This window comes from Dermochelys coriacea, chromosome 4 (genome assembly GCF_009764565.3).
Source record: "Dermochelys coriacea isolate rDerCor1 chromosome 4, rDerCor1.pri.v4, whole genome shotgun sequence".
NCBI classification, from domain to species: domain Eukaryota; kingdom Metazoa; phylum Chordata; order Testudines; family Dermochelyidae; genus Dermochelys; species Dermochelys coriacea.
The window spans coordinates 144,217,400-144,231,515 of NC_050071.1; the positions used below are offsets into that span (position 1 = coordinate 144,217,400).

General features: G+C 51.0%; 1 long non-coding RNA gene across 1 annotated transcript in view; it reads left to right on the forward strand.

Annotated features, from left to right (window-relative positions):
* Positions 1-5,792, forward strand: part of LOC122459772 — a 28,246-nt gene extending 22,454 nt beyond the window's left edge. The window contains exons 3-4 of the long non-coding RNA XR_006280669.1: positions 673-1,360; positions 1,467-5,792. This is a non-coding gene — a long non-coding RNA (uncharacterized LOC122459772). The remainder of the gene's footprint in view (positions 1-672; positions 1,361-1,466) is intronic.
* The last annotated feature ends 8,324 nt before the right edge of the window (positions 5,793-14,116 follow it).

Sequence of the window (14,116 nt, forward strand, 5' to 3'; positions counted from 1 at the left end):
GGGAGCTAGGAACCCGAGATCTGGATTAGAGCTGGGTAAACACTGCAAATAAATTAATCAGGAGAACTGGTTTGAATTTTTAAAACAAACCTGCTTTGCCTCTGTCAGTGTCTTTCACGCTCACTTCCTGCAATTATGCTAGAGATCGAGATGGTTGGTGGGAACAATCCTTTGCCAAGGCAGCAAACTTAAGTCACTGAATGCGGCAGGAACCTCTGGGATCCTACAATCCACTGTGAAAGTTACCCAGAATGCACAGTCTAGAGAAGCAGTGCTTAGTCTTCCGGGATACATACCCAGAGTGAAATGCATTTCTCTCAATGCTGCGCTGCACTGGCTGGACACCATGCTTCCAAATGATGGCGTTTAAATCAGTGCATGCACAGCAGTGTGGGCTCATCCAAATGGTGTCATTACAATAATAGAAACTATCCCATAGATTCATAAATTCCAAGGCTAGATAGGACCATTGTGATCATCTAGTCTGACCCCCTGTGCAACGTAGGCCATAGGACTTCTCCAGAATAATCCCTGGAGTAGATCATTCAGAAGAACATCCAGTCTTGATTTAAAAACTAGTCAGTGATGGAGAATCCACCAGGACCCTTGGGAAATTGTTCTAACGGCTAATTACTCTGCTAAAAATTGACACTTTATTTACAACTTTTGCAGGTAGATTTGGCCTTATGCTCATCCAGTAAGAGAGCAGAAATGATAGCGTGTGAGCTAAGCATCCAATCAAAACAGCTTGAATTCTGCATCCCAAATGCTTGTGGTGAACAAGACAGACCAAGAATCATACATGACAATTATTCCACAAATAATTTCCAGTTGCAATTGCAACTACACTTGCATTGATCCTGATCTATTCATGGACAATTGGCTCACAGAAAAAAGAGGCAAAGGGATTGTGCCTGTCCATCTTGAGTTCTTGACTGTTTGTTGTACTTGAACAGTTTTTGCAAGGATTGGGTGTATCCTGGCTGAATTCCTGATTGGGTATCTACACTCAATCTCCATAAATTCCTCCTGTAGGTACAGCTGGCTGTGGTGTTCAGCAACTTCCTGCCCTAAACTAACTTTTATCATCATTGTGTTGTTGACGGCTGTTAAATGGCACTGAGTTCTGCCTTGGAGATGGTTGCATTTCAGTACTAGCTAAGGTGATCCGTGTGTGTGTGTGTGTGTGTGTGTTAAATGGCACAGATAAAGCTAAGGAAAAACACCCTGAGCTAAGTAAATCCAAGTTAACAACCACTTTGAGCCAGCTGGTGTTTGTCTTCTGACAGCTCTTGGAGGAAGCCCCAAGAGACTGGAGAGACGCCACCATCCATTTAACCTCTAGTCCACTCTTGCTAAGGTTTCAGAGTAGCAGCCGTGTTAGTCTGTATTCGCAAAAAGAAAAGGAGTACTTGTGGCACCTTAGAGACTAACAAATTTATTAGAGCATAACAATCAATGCTAAGGGTAACATCTGCTTCTTGGTGAAACAAGCCTTCCCAGGGGACCTGCACATTCTGCTCCATTCCACATTCTCCGAGGAGGCTGTGGCAATGCTGTGGTGATGGGCACAGTATCAGCATAAATTAGATTAGTGTAGACAGACCCTCATCACAATCAGCCCATAGTCTGGCAGGTGGTGATACTCCAGTGCTCAGTAAACTTTATCTTCCCTTTTCCTGGTTTTTTTTTTTTTTTTTTAAAAACAAACAAACAGGCACTAGAAATTAAAAATGGTTCCCAATTTTCTCATGGGCCTCTTTCAGTCCCTTACTCCCTCTGGGTCTCCGTCGTCCAGCAGCACCAGGATGACAATTGTAATCTCTCTTTCCTCCCCCCTCCCTTTGTCTGTTTAGGCCCCAATCCTGCAATAAGCTGCCCACAGCGGCAGGGATTGTCTGTGCACATCCCCCTGCAGGATTGGTGCAGGGACTGTCTCTCACCCTGACCTTGGCTGGGGCCTCGAGCTTCTGTGCTAATGCAAATACGAATCAGTATAAATCTGACAAGACTTGGGGAGAGTTCCACCATTCCCCTCCAGGATCTGCCATATACAGAATCCTCCTGTTTATCCAAAACTGTTATCCAAACCTCTGCATTCTCCTGCTGTCTTCCTTGTCCCCCAGCATGAGATACCTGCCCTCTGCAGCTTGGAACAGTTCTGGAAGATTGAGAGAAATCTCCTGGCTCACTCTGGTCAGGGTACGGACCGAGATCACACTGCCACCTCCTCCAGCTCTGGCTGAATCCTGAATATCACCTGGGATGTGAGACGAGGGGCTTGCCACTGTAGCTGTGCAGCTGTAGACACATCAGTGTAGACACCACCTATGCCGCGTGGCGGGGGGGGCAGGTATCCTGTCAGGGTAACTAGTCCACCTCCCGGAGAGGCAGTGGCTAATTCTTCCATCAACCTAGTGCTGTCTACACGGGGATTTAGGCTTAACAACGCCACCCGGGGGAAGGGGGGGGGGTTGATTTTTCACACTCTTGACTGATGTAGTTAAACCAACCTAGTTTTTTTGTGTAGGCCAAGCCTGTAATACACACCTCCCTCTATGTGTCCTTTTCTCCCCACAATTATTTCTTCTTTCCCCTTTTGCCTTCTCTCTGGTTTACTCGGCCAGGATTTCACATTTTGCCACACTGCTGTGAGCCTGTGACCAGGAAGAGGCAGCTAAAAGCAATGCCCTGAACAGCCCGATGCTGGTACAAGTTTGCGAGTCTCAGCGTGGCCCATCCGACTGTGCGCTGGGCCCCAATTTCAGCACCGACGCTGCAAGTGATAAGCAGCACTAGAGACAGATGCTTCGTTTTCTCCTTTTGCTGTTCTTTTCTCTTCCCTTTGGCATGTATTTGCCTTGTTTTGTCTCCTTAGGATCAGACTAACAAAAGCAGCAACAATGACAGCTCCAGCCGCTCTCCGCTAACTCCTTCTCTAGTCCCCAAAAGCCCAGTTATCTCATCTTCAATACCCTCTAACACACTGTCAGACAAAGGGCCTTTTCCTTCTAAAACTCTCTCCAGTTAAAGGGCAAGAGAACAAGAGATGCTGTTACGATGGAAGCCTTGCTTAACACTTCCATTGCAAACGCTCTGACTTTGTTTTCTGTATCTTTAATAGAAGTTAAAAAGGATTTTTGCTAATGTGTCTCCCATGGTCTAAGTGGGCTGAGGTCTGTGCATCAAACCCCAAACCTTGTTTAACACTGGACAGTGATGAGGTGATGTTAACACCTCTGATGCCTTCTAAATCAATACCGCACACCCTTTGGGACAGTTGGGCCAGATGGGGAAAGAGCATTTGCTGCTGACAATAGCCCTAAAGAGCATCCTGAATTAAGCATCTGTCATGGCTCCCAGTCTCTGATCTGCTGCAGGAAGCAATTTTCACTGCATTTTCTTTAAACTGGCAGCTGATCATCAATCAGTTGGCTTTTCTCCCCCCTCTGCCTCTTCCCCCCACCCCCATTTATATTAATACCCTGTGCACCCAGCCATCCAACCATGTCATAGCAAGGCCCAATCCCACACAGCCCTTCTAGGCTCTGACCCCCATTTGGCAGGGAACCTTCTGCTTTCAGTTGGGGCAAGAGGATGCTCAGTATCCCAGACCAAGTCAAGATCACCCCTTTATAGCCAAAGGATGCAAGACCAGTGTCACCAGCCCCTATTTACAGGTAGGGAAACTGAGGCACAAAGGATTGCTGTGGCTCACAGAAGGCAGCTCTGCGAGTCAGTGCAGTAGCTGGGGGACAGAACCCAGGAGTCCTGTCTCCATCTTGTGGCATAATGTGCTTCCAGCCACCCCCCAAAATTAAATCCCTGCCCTCTCAAACCGCGAATCATTGTTAAGACTCTTACAGAATAAGATTATTAGTAATGGAGTGAGGAATTCTCTGTTTAATCTAACTGGCTCCAGTCTTTCTATTCCCACCCATCCCTTTCTCTCTGTACATCTGTCCCAAAGTTTTCCAGCAGTCTGACCATCTCACTAGTCCTTTCTGACCCAGGCGATTCAGCATTAGCACTGTGGCATGTCAAAGGTGTGTGTGTGGGGAGGGGGGCACAGGGTTAGCTTCCTCCATGGAGTAAACCCTTTCTGTTAATCCAGACTCCCCAGCAGCATTTCACGACCCAAGGATCTGTGTGGGATTAAGAGATGAAGAACTGGAAAGGAGTGGGAGAAGCAGGGTACAGGGTGGATACCCATTGCCACACACCCACGAAAGAGGCCTTCAGTGCAGAGAAGTGAGGCTAAGGGAAAGGCAGGCTAGTCATGTGGTTAAGCTGGCTAGCACCCAGGAGACCTGGCTTCTACTCTCGGCTCTGCCACAGACACTGTGTGACCTTGAGCACATCACTTACTCTGTTCCTCTGTAAAATGGAGATTGCGATCCTTCCTTTGTCTGTTAGATCAGTGGCTCTTGACTTTTCCTGACCACTGAATCCCTTTCAAGAGGCTGATTTAACTTATGTATCCCAAATTTCACCTCACTTAAAAACAACTTACTTACAAACTCAGACATAAAAGTACCAAAGTGTCACAGTACACTGTTACTGAAAAATTGCTCACTCATTTTTACCATATATTATAAAATAAATCAAGTGGAATATAAATCTTGTACTTGCATGTCAGTGTATAGTATATAGAGCAGTATAAACAAGTCATTGTCTGTATGAAATTTTAGTTTGTACTGACTTTGCTAGTGCTGTTTATGTAGCCTGTTGTAAAACTAGGCAAATCTCTAGAGTTGCTGTCCCCCCTGGAAGACCCCCATGTACTCCCAGGGGTACATGCACACCCTGGTTGAGAACCACTGTGTTAGATGGTGAGATCAGAGGGCAGGGCTGGTTCTCTGGGTGCGCAGCGCTTAGCACGCTGGGCCCTGATCCGACTGGGGCTGCCAATGGAATTCAGCCTGAGGCTACACTGTTCCCCCGACCCCACCAGCTCCTTCCTGGTTAGTGGGGATTGCCCCTTTAGAGAGGAGCTTGCCCCCATGTGGTTTTCCAGCAGGAGGGGGCAATGGGGCCCAGAGGGATTAATGAGCCTGAAGCCAGAAGAAGCCCTGTTTAAGAAGCAGATTCCTCTGCAACTCCCATGTTCCCCCACCCAGAGGAACAGAAGGGCTGCACCTGCCCTCTGACCCCTCCAGGTGCCTTCCTAAAGGAGGGCCAGATTATCACCCAATCTAGCCTGCAAAAGGGCAGCCTAGGGAGAGACGCCATTGTCCTGGGATCTGCTCTGCAAATTGCTCTCCCCCACTGGCTTCGCTGCAGCCGAATAAGAAGCAGGGGACACTGGGGGTTGTGCACGCAGGAATGTGGGGTGCTGGGCAGCGCTGAGACCTGCTGGCGCGTGGGCTCCCATCCTGGAGGGAAAGGGAGCAGCGGGGCTTGGCACACCTTAGGATCAGGCCCTGGAAAGAGGCCACCCTACTTTGCCGGCGGAGCAGAGACGGGCAGCGACAGCTGGACGTGCACAGCTGCCTGCCCGGGGCAGGCGCTGGGAGGCCACTAGCGCTGCTGCCCCCTCGCCCAGGGCGGGTCACAGCCACACATTCGCCCAGGAGCCTACAGCCTAAGCCCAGGGACCTTATGAGCTCGGCAGGGGCTACGTGAGAACTGCCTGGACTCTCCAGCAGCACGTTTGCTGGGCTGCAGGCAGCGTTCCACGCCGAGGCAGAGGGGGTGCTCACCCCAGACACCCACTGCGAGCCGGGGGGTGCGGGCAGCTAGTTGTGCATCCCGCGCTGCGTCTGTCCGTGCGATGCTCCTCCGAGCAGGGTGAGCACTTCCTTGTCGGGGGGGTGTCTCTGCTGCGCTCTGCTTCTGCTCTCAACAAACAGCCTCACCTGCTGAGCTTCTAAACCACGAAGAGGCCTCTGGTTTCCTGAGCTGGCACAGGGTGGTGTCCTCAGGGAGGGCTCCACTCTCCCAAAGGGGACTGACACAGCTGGTGCTGCTTATCGCCACTTCCTCCCCCAGTGACAAGGCTCCCGCTGCCTGGGGGCAGAGCGGGGGGAAAGGGGAGGTCCAGGCCCTACAGGGAAGGCTAATCCACAACTTAGGGTGCTCACTGGGGTGGAAAAAGCAGGGTTAAATTCCCTGCTCTGCCACAGACCCCCTGTTTGAGCTGAGAAGTTCACTTAGTTGCTCCATGCCTCAGTTTCCCCATCTGTGCAATGGGGATAACAGCACTGCCCTGCCTCCCAGGGGTGGTGGTGATTAGCTTAAATACATTAATGATTGTGACAGGCACAGGTATTGAGGTAATAGGGGATAGATAAGTACCTTAGGTACATACACTTGTTTGTCTCCTTGGCAAAGCTCCCTAAATATTCTCTCTCATCTCTGAGCAAATAGGGGGTTTGTAGCAAAGCAATGACTCACCAGCACAGCACCTCCTACTGGTCATCTCAGGAATTAGCTCTCCAGCATATGGAGCGCCTCCTCCTGGCTGGTGTCTCACCTGCTTGGCCCCCCATGTCCTTCCCAGACCCCAGTGCCCTTTACCTTGGGGTGCTGCCTCCTGGTAGTGCCCCCACACTCCAGGTCTCCCCTCCCAGGGGAACCCCCAGCCCTCTATCCCCACCTTACCTCAGTGGTTACTGCTAGTCATCATCTAGCCCCCACTCACTGGGGCAGCTGCAGTCTGTAAACCACTCATCACTTGCAAGGGGGTTTGGACCTGCTGCCTTTCCCTGCAGCCTAGTACCTCTTTGGGACCTTGCACAAGGCCTGCAGCCTGGGGAGCTCCCCGGCTGGAGCTCCCCAGCCTCTGCCTTTCCGCTGTACTTTTCTACCTCTGGTATCCTGCTCCCAGACAGCCAGGTCCTTCTCTGAGCACCTGGCTCACAGCCCTTTTATAGGGCCAGCTGTGGCCTGATTGGGGCATGGCCCCAGCTGTGGCTGCCTTTCCCATCAGCCTAACCTTTTCTCTCAGGAGCTGGGTAACTGCCCCGCTACAGGGTGCTAAGTCCTGCTCTCTGTGGCGTGGCGCCAGACGCCCTACCTCCAGCTCTGCGCTAGACAAAGTGTCCAGACAGACCAGGTGTCAGCATGAACCATTCAGCCTGTTCACAACAGCCCTTGCTGAATCTGTTTGAGAACCCTGGCACTTTTGCCCCATATCCACGTCAGCGCTGTCCTGAACCGCGTCACCTGCAATGCCCTCTGCTCACCTATCCCAGAGATCTCGGCACGGCTCCTGAGAGATTTCAGAAAGCCACACTGGAGCACTACGGAAGAGTCGCGGGTAGACGAGTTTAACCGTTTCTGCTTGTCTGTGTCTGGGGCTTACCCCATTCAGAATAAACCAATTTAGACTGAGCTGGTTCTAATCCTATTGACAGGATCGACGCCAGCTGGCTCTGAGCAGGCTATAAACTGGTAGCTGCTCTTTTGTGGGTGGACGCAACATGTGTTACAAGAAGTGTGAAGAGCTGCCTAAAGACAAAGCCTTGGACCACAATCCTGCCATCCACTCCACATAGGCAGACCCTGTGTATATTCAGAGTCCCACTGGTTTAAATTGAAACAGCTTTTTCACATGATTTAGTTAAACCAGTGCACAACCCTCTGTACATCTTATTTTTGGTTTTAAAAGTGGCTTATTGCAGTGTAGCTTAAACTGGTAAGGAAACAACTTAAGCCAAATCGCCACAAAGCACTTTGAAATCGGCATAGGAATTCCACTCACAAGCCTGCGTGGCTTTCACTCAATTCTTGTCAAAATACTCCTAGAGCTAAATGGTTGCAAGTTTGGGCAGACAATCGCTTAGAGCCCCTAAACAGTTTCACTGTGATGGTTTTGTGGTGTTTTGTTTTGTTTTTGTGTGCACCAGCTCAGTGTTTGGGTTGCAGGAGGCACAGGGGAATGGTTACGTTTATATTAAAAATTTCATCCATTAAACTTATCTTTTTTAAAAAACTCAGGAAATCCTTCTAGTAGTTTTCGGTTTTGTAAAAACTGATTTGAATAAACAAAAACTCCACTTCCACCAGCTCTGAAAGGCCTTTGTTATGCCTTGCACCAACCAGCTGCCTTTCCTGGAAATCAGCCCTTTTACACTGGACTGGGGCTCTGCTGGGAAGCACAGTAAAATGGCAGCTGTTGCAGAGAGAAACCCCCAGTGCCACTGGCAATTGTGGTGAGAAACAGACAGGTGTTCTAAAAGAAAAACTTTTGAAAAATGACTTTTCATAGTGTGTATCGGCACGGCCCTCTGCGGGATGTAATAAGAATGGATCAGCTGTGTTTCATAGATCCTATACTGCTAGTAGCTAATGGAGATTCTCTTTTAGCTCCAGCAGTAATGCAGGATCTGAGTTCTATGTTTGCTCTTTCTAGGAAGTTACAAGGGTGCAGCACCACCATAAACGCCTAGGATCTGTTGCAGTATCTTTTCTTAGGCTTGGTCGACATTTACAACACTTGCTACATGGCTGCATCAGTCAGGGGTGTGCTTCTTTTACCCCACCCCCATCCAACATGGCTAAACCAACAAATCCTGTAGTGTAGACACAGTTATAGCAACAAAAGGTTCTTTTGCGGGTAGAGTTTACTCCATGCAGGGAACTGGTTTAAGATATACTGGCAAAAGAGCTAGTATATCCCTACTATGTCTCTAGTATAGATCTATAAAGGCAAACAGGGTAGACATGGCCTTACTTAGTAACTATCTAACTGCCTACAGTTTTATAACTAGTCCTGCAGCTTTCCTTTAAAAGAGCTTGAATGAGTCAGTTAAAAGGAAAGAGACCTGGCCTCTTGGTTTGCCAGTCACACATTCACCAGACAAAACAGCTCCATTGCATTTGCATCGGCTGAGTCCAGGAGCTCCGCCCGGTCCCGCCATCTGCCACTGTGATATCTGGGCCCACACATGCACACACTCCCCTTCAGCCCATTTCAAAGAAGCCCGAGGCTGCTTGAAATTCTCATCAGGGAGCCAGTGTGCGGGAAAACACCCCCTGCAGTGCAACAACCTTGCCACAGTGCCACAAAACGAGGACACATCAGTGTTCCCTAGGGTGACCAGATGTCCCAATTTTATAGGGACAGTCCCAATTTTGGGGGGCTTTGTCTTATATAGGTGCCTATTATCCCCCACCCTTTGTCCCAATTTTTCACACTTGCTGTCTGGTCACTCTAGTGTCCCCCCACACACACACTCACACTCACACAACAGACTGAAAGCAACAGAGTCTTTCCAAATCTGGGGGCTGTTTCAGTGTGATGTGCCCAGCTCCAGGAACACTGGCAGCTGACACATGGCAGACTTTACTGTGGGGGCGTTGCGGGCCTGTATGGCCCATGAAGCAAACAGCGGGAGATCATTCTCCACAGTCTGACCCAACTAAGATAGAAGGGAGAATTGTGATGCAATCAGAATACAGACAACACACTGGGTCCTGGAGCCTGAAATAATGAGGCCTAACTCCCTGGATCCTCCTTATGGAGTCTCCTCTCAGCTTCCTCCTATGTAAAATGGGAACAATAATACATCCCACTTGTCAATATTATTATTTGTGTCTCAGTTGCACCCACAATGTGCTAGGTGCGGTCCATATCTGAAGGGCCCTGCCAACAAGAGCTTGTAACCTTGAGCTACAGGAGAATCATTATTAGCATTCCGTAGTATAGGGCCTATGACTCACGGTTGAGCAGCTACAGTTCCATCCAGTAGATGGCACTTGGAACACATACGCATCACCCAGCTCACGATTCTGGAGTGACGTGAGTTAGAGGGATTAATTAGTTAATGTCTGTAGAGTGCTTTGAAGGTGGAAGGTACAATGCTCTGTAAATGCTACTTATTCAATATCCTACCAGGAGTGTTTCTGCTGGGTGTGTTCATTGCATGGGCATTGTAAGATAAGTCCAGATAACAGAAGCACAGCATACATGAGAATCTGCTCTCCTAGGGATAGTCCACAATAGAAAATTAGATTGACCCGGCTACATTGCTCAGGGGTGTGGAAAATCCACGTCCCCGAGGGATGTAGTTAAGACAACCTAACCCCCAGTGTAGAAAGCCCTAAAATTCTTCCTTCGACCTAGCTACTGCTCGCAGGGAGGTGGATTAGCTAGGGCAATGGGAGACCCCTCCTGTTTGAATGGGTCGTGTCTACACTGAAGCACTACAATGGCGCTGCGCCATGCGCCATTTCAAGCGAAGACAAGCCCCCATCTGTATGGGAACTGGAAAGTGAAACTGACTACAAACAAAAGTGAAGCTGACCAGCCTAGCTAGCAAAATGCGCACAGCAAACAAATGGCCTCTGTGCTTTTTAAAGATATGGGAATTTTTCCAGTGATGGGAGCTGCATCAATGCGAGATATTCTCTGTAACTAGAGCAGGGACAGCCGTTGGCAAGGAACCATTCGGCACATTCAGTAATTTTTCCCATGTGTGGATCATCCAGTAACAGATTTAAATGTTCACACATGGTGGAAGCAAAATGATTCCAGCCTCCTGGGTCACTTGCAAACAATTTACCAGGACTATTGCTCTGAATTGTCACGGTCAGTAATGTGCTATTCACGTGGTCCACCTAAGTCACCTGGCATTGTTTCCACTCTCTGGGTGGATGGCCCCCAAACCTACAAGGGGTCTTCAAACTGGCTGCCTGAAGACTTCCCATTTGAACACTCATGAGAATACAGGTTTGCACAAGCACTCATGGGCCAAATGCATTTGCACAAGTATCCACCACACTTTCCCTTTCCTTGAAACAAATGTTTGCTTGTGCCAACGTTCCTGGAAAGTGAATGACAGGGGATCACAATAGCAAATGTGTGGCCTTTATTACTTCACAGCTACTTTTTACAGTATGTGTTCAGCTCCTCAAACAAAGAAAGTTACTATGAGAAAATATAGGATTTTTACCCGAGTCTCAGCCACTGTCCTGCTGGGTGAACTTGGGCAAGTCACTTCACCAGCGTGTGCCTCAGTTTCCCCATCTGTGAACTAGAGATAATGCTACTGACCTGCTTTGTGAAGTGCTTTGATACCTTCTGAGGACACATGGTCTACAAGAGAGAAGTGTTCTTGTTATTATCAGTGGGTATGCTGTTCAGCATGGCTGTGTTCGTCACTGTCTGTCTGTCTTTCTCTCTGTTTCTCCATCTCAGGGCCTGTTTGCCCAGGTGTCCGTTAGTGCTCTGGGGTGGAGGGCAACCAGCAGGTGGGCTGAGGGAACCTCAGCCGAGTGGCCGTGCTGGTTTTGTTAAGATCCATGTGCTCGGAGTGGAGATGATGTGGGTTTGATCTGAAAGACCCACCCACAGCAAGTGCCTGGCGATCTATGACCCCAGCGCAGAGGAAGGCACAGCTTGGCTGGCACTGCTGAGATCTCAATCCATGTGGGTTCCTTACCTGGCAGTTCGACGGCTGAGCCACCCCATTTGGGAATGTGGAGGGACGAACCTTGCCCTAGTCTCTCCAGACAGGTGCTGGGCTGGAAGGCAGCAAATATTCCCAGGGCCCCATTGCCATTAATTAAACTAATTGTTATGGCAGCTCTCCCAGCGCAGCATTAAAGTGAGACCAGCTCCCTCTGGACTGAGCCCCCTCCCTTCCCACTCTCCTGGGCTGCATTCCCTCAAGGAGGGGAAGGGAGGGTTCTGCCCTGACCTCATGGCCGGTGCAGTCAGGGAAGGGATCTGGGCGCTGGGAGGGAGCAGGTGGAAAGCTCAGGGTTGCTGCGTGGGGATCCACCCCACACCCTCAGTGGCCCACTCTGCCCCCAGCCCCATTTCAGCGTGAGCTGGCGACTGCTTCAGAAAATAACCTCATACCCTACCCAGGGCTTGTTGGCTGATCCTGGTTTGTGGCCCAGCAAGTGTCTGAGCTGGGCTGCAAGCTGCTTCCTGCTGGCTGAGAGAGCTCTGTGGGGCTGAGAACTGGAGGCCTCCAGGCATGTCTCCCCCATATCTCTGCCTTGCCTGGGGCACGGCCCAGTCTCCCCCTCCTCCCACTGAAGCTCCTCCATCCAGTCCTTTCTCAGCTGCCCAGCCGAGTTCTGGACACACACAGGGCCTCTCCCCTATGCACACCCTGGCGCTGACCTGGTACAAGGTGTGCGGGCCTTTCCGGAGGCCCTGGCTTTGCTCGAATCAATCCTGATTGCACCCATCCCCAGCTGAGTTAACTATAAATCAGTCCTTTGATCTAGGTCCTCATCTGGCCCCCAGCCACAGTATCTGAGCACCTCACAGGCGTTAGCGTATTTATCCTCATGCACCTTCGGGAAGCAGGGCCGTGCTGTTCACCCTGACTTACAAATGGGGGACTGTGACCCAGAGAGGTTACATGATTTGCCCCAGGTCACACAGGGTGTCTGGGGCAGAACGAGGACCATGAGCCTGGCTCTTGCCAGCCATGGGCTAGCACCCAAATCGCTGGACCGGCCTCGCTCCCTGATCGGGCCGGGTCTGAGTTTTTGGATGTGAGCATCACAAAGTGTGACACCGCCACGGAGCGGCCCATCCCCTGGGAGCACGGATGGGCAGCAGCCCAGCAGCAACTGCTCTCCAGGAGCACATCCCGGGGACGCCAGGAGGGGAAGGCCCCCTGGTTTTGCGGTGGTTTATGGACACCAGGGAGCGGACTGGATCGAGACCTCCCCCATCTCAGCTCCTGGGGGAGGCTGAACGGCGGCTGGGCCGGGGCAGCTTTCGGTCCCTCCCGAGCAGCACCGGAAGTGGAAGCGGTGGCCTCCAGGCGAAGGCGCCTTGTCTCATCCCATCCCCCCATCAAGCTTTTGTTTATTAAACTGGAAGCAATTAAACCAGCGGAATGAGAATGCAGCCAGCTGGCTCCAGCGAGTTTTAAGGACCCTGGGAGGCCTTAGCCCTGGCATGGCAGCCCTGTTGGATGGGGCCAGGCAGTGCACCAGGGAGAGAGCTTTGTTTGCTTGGCTCTGTGTTTTGACCATGGAAGGCCCCCGCCATCCCAAGTCACCTTTGGTGGCCAGTGCTGCTTGGCTTCTTGCACTAGAAAGTATGGTGCAAAGCCTTCTGGTGCTTTCTCCTCTCGCTTCTCTGGGCCAGATCCTCCGCTGGCACCAAGCGGCGTCAACTTGACTGGAGCTGCACTCATTGGCGCCAGCTGTGGGTCTGGCCCCCAGGGCTTTCTGGCTGGCTGGACTACAGGGGGGGCCAATCGGGAAGGGCAGATGCAGGGGCAGGGCAGTGTAATTCATCACATCCTGCTAAGTGCCCAAAGGGTGCCTGGCCTTGTGATAAACGAGGGCCATGCGCCCCAGTGTCCGAGGGGCCCCCGACCAGTCGCTAAGTCAGTTCCCCTCCGATCTTGCTGCTATCGGGAGCGATGAACCACGACCCTGCTGCCAGGGAGATGGCCTACGCTGGAGGACTACATTACTTATATTCCTCCCTCGCCAAGGTTGCCCCGGCTCCCACCAGCCGAGCACCTGGCACCCTGTGCGTAGCCTCCACCATCTCCACACTGGGGCTGGTCGGTGTCGAGTGGGGTTTCATCAGCAGCCGCTGCCTGTGACCGCGGCAGAGCCTCAGAAGAAGAAGCCTCCCTGTGATGTTCCCCGCTCGAGCACGAACGCCCTTCCAGCGAGCTGGTGGAGTGCCATGATCAGGCACTCGCTAGTTCACGGATATGGCAGGAAGCTGGGTGAGGACAAGACCAGGAGACACAAGGGGTCCTGGGGAGGGCAGGGCGGAAGGAATCAGTGACAGCCTGACTCCTTCTGGAAATGGGGAAGGTGTTGGCGTATTACTGAATTTTAATATTCAAACCTAGGTCAGTGTATTAGGTAAGCAAGGTCCTGTCCTCGTGGCTCCTGGCACACAGAGTCTGTCTGGCTCCAGCCTTGCTCCCAGGAGTAATAAAGAAACTGGGCCAGATTTCAGTGACGCTGGTGTCAATCCAAAGTATCTCCCTGGGCTTGAATTTCTTTGGAGTTAGGGCCGATCCCTGGCCCTATCCAAGTCAATGACTTGAGAGCAGAATCTGGCCTTTGCCCCATGTCCCTGATCAAATCTGGCCCACTGTCTATTCCCCATGGAGCAAGTGATCTCACTGATCTCTCTGTCTCCTTCCAACCTCCCCCGCTCAGCTTGGTGAGC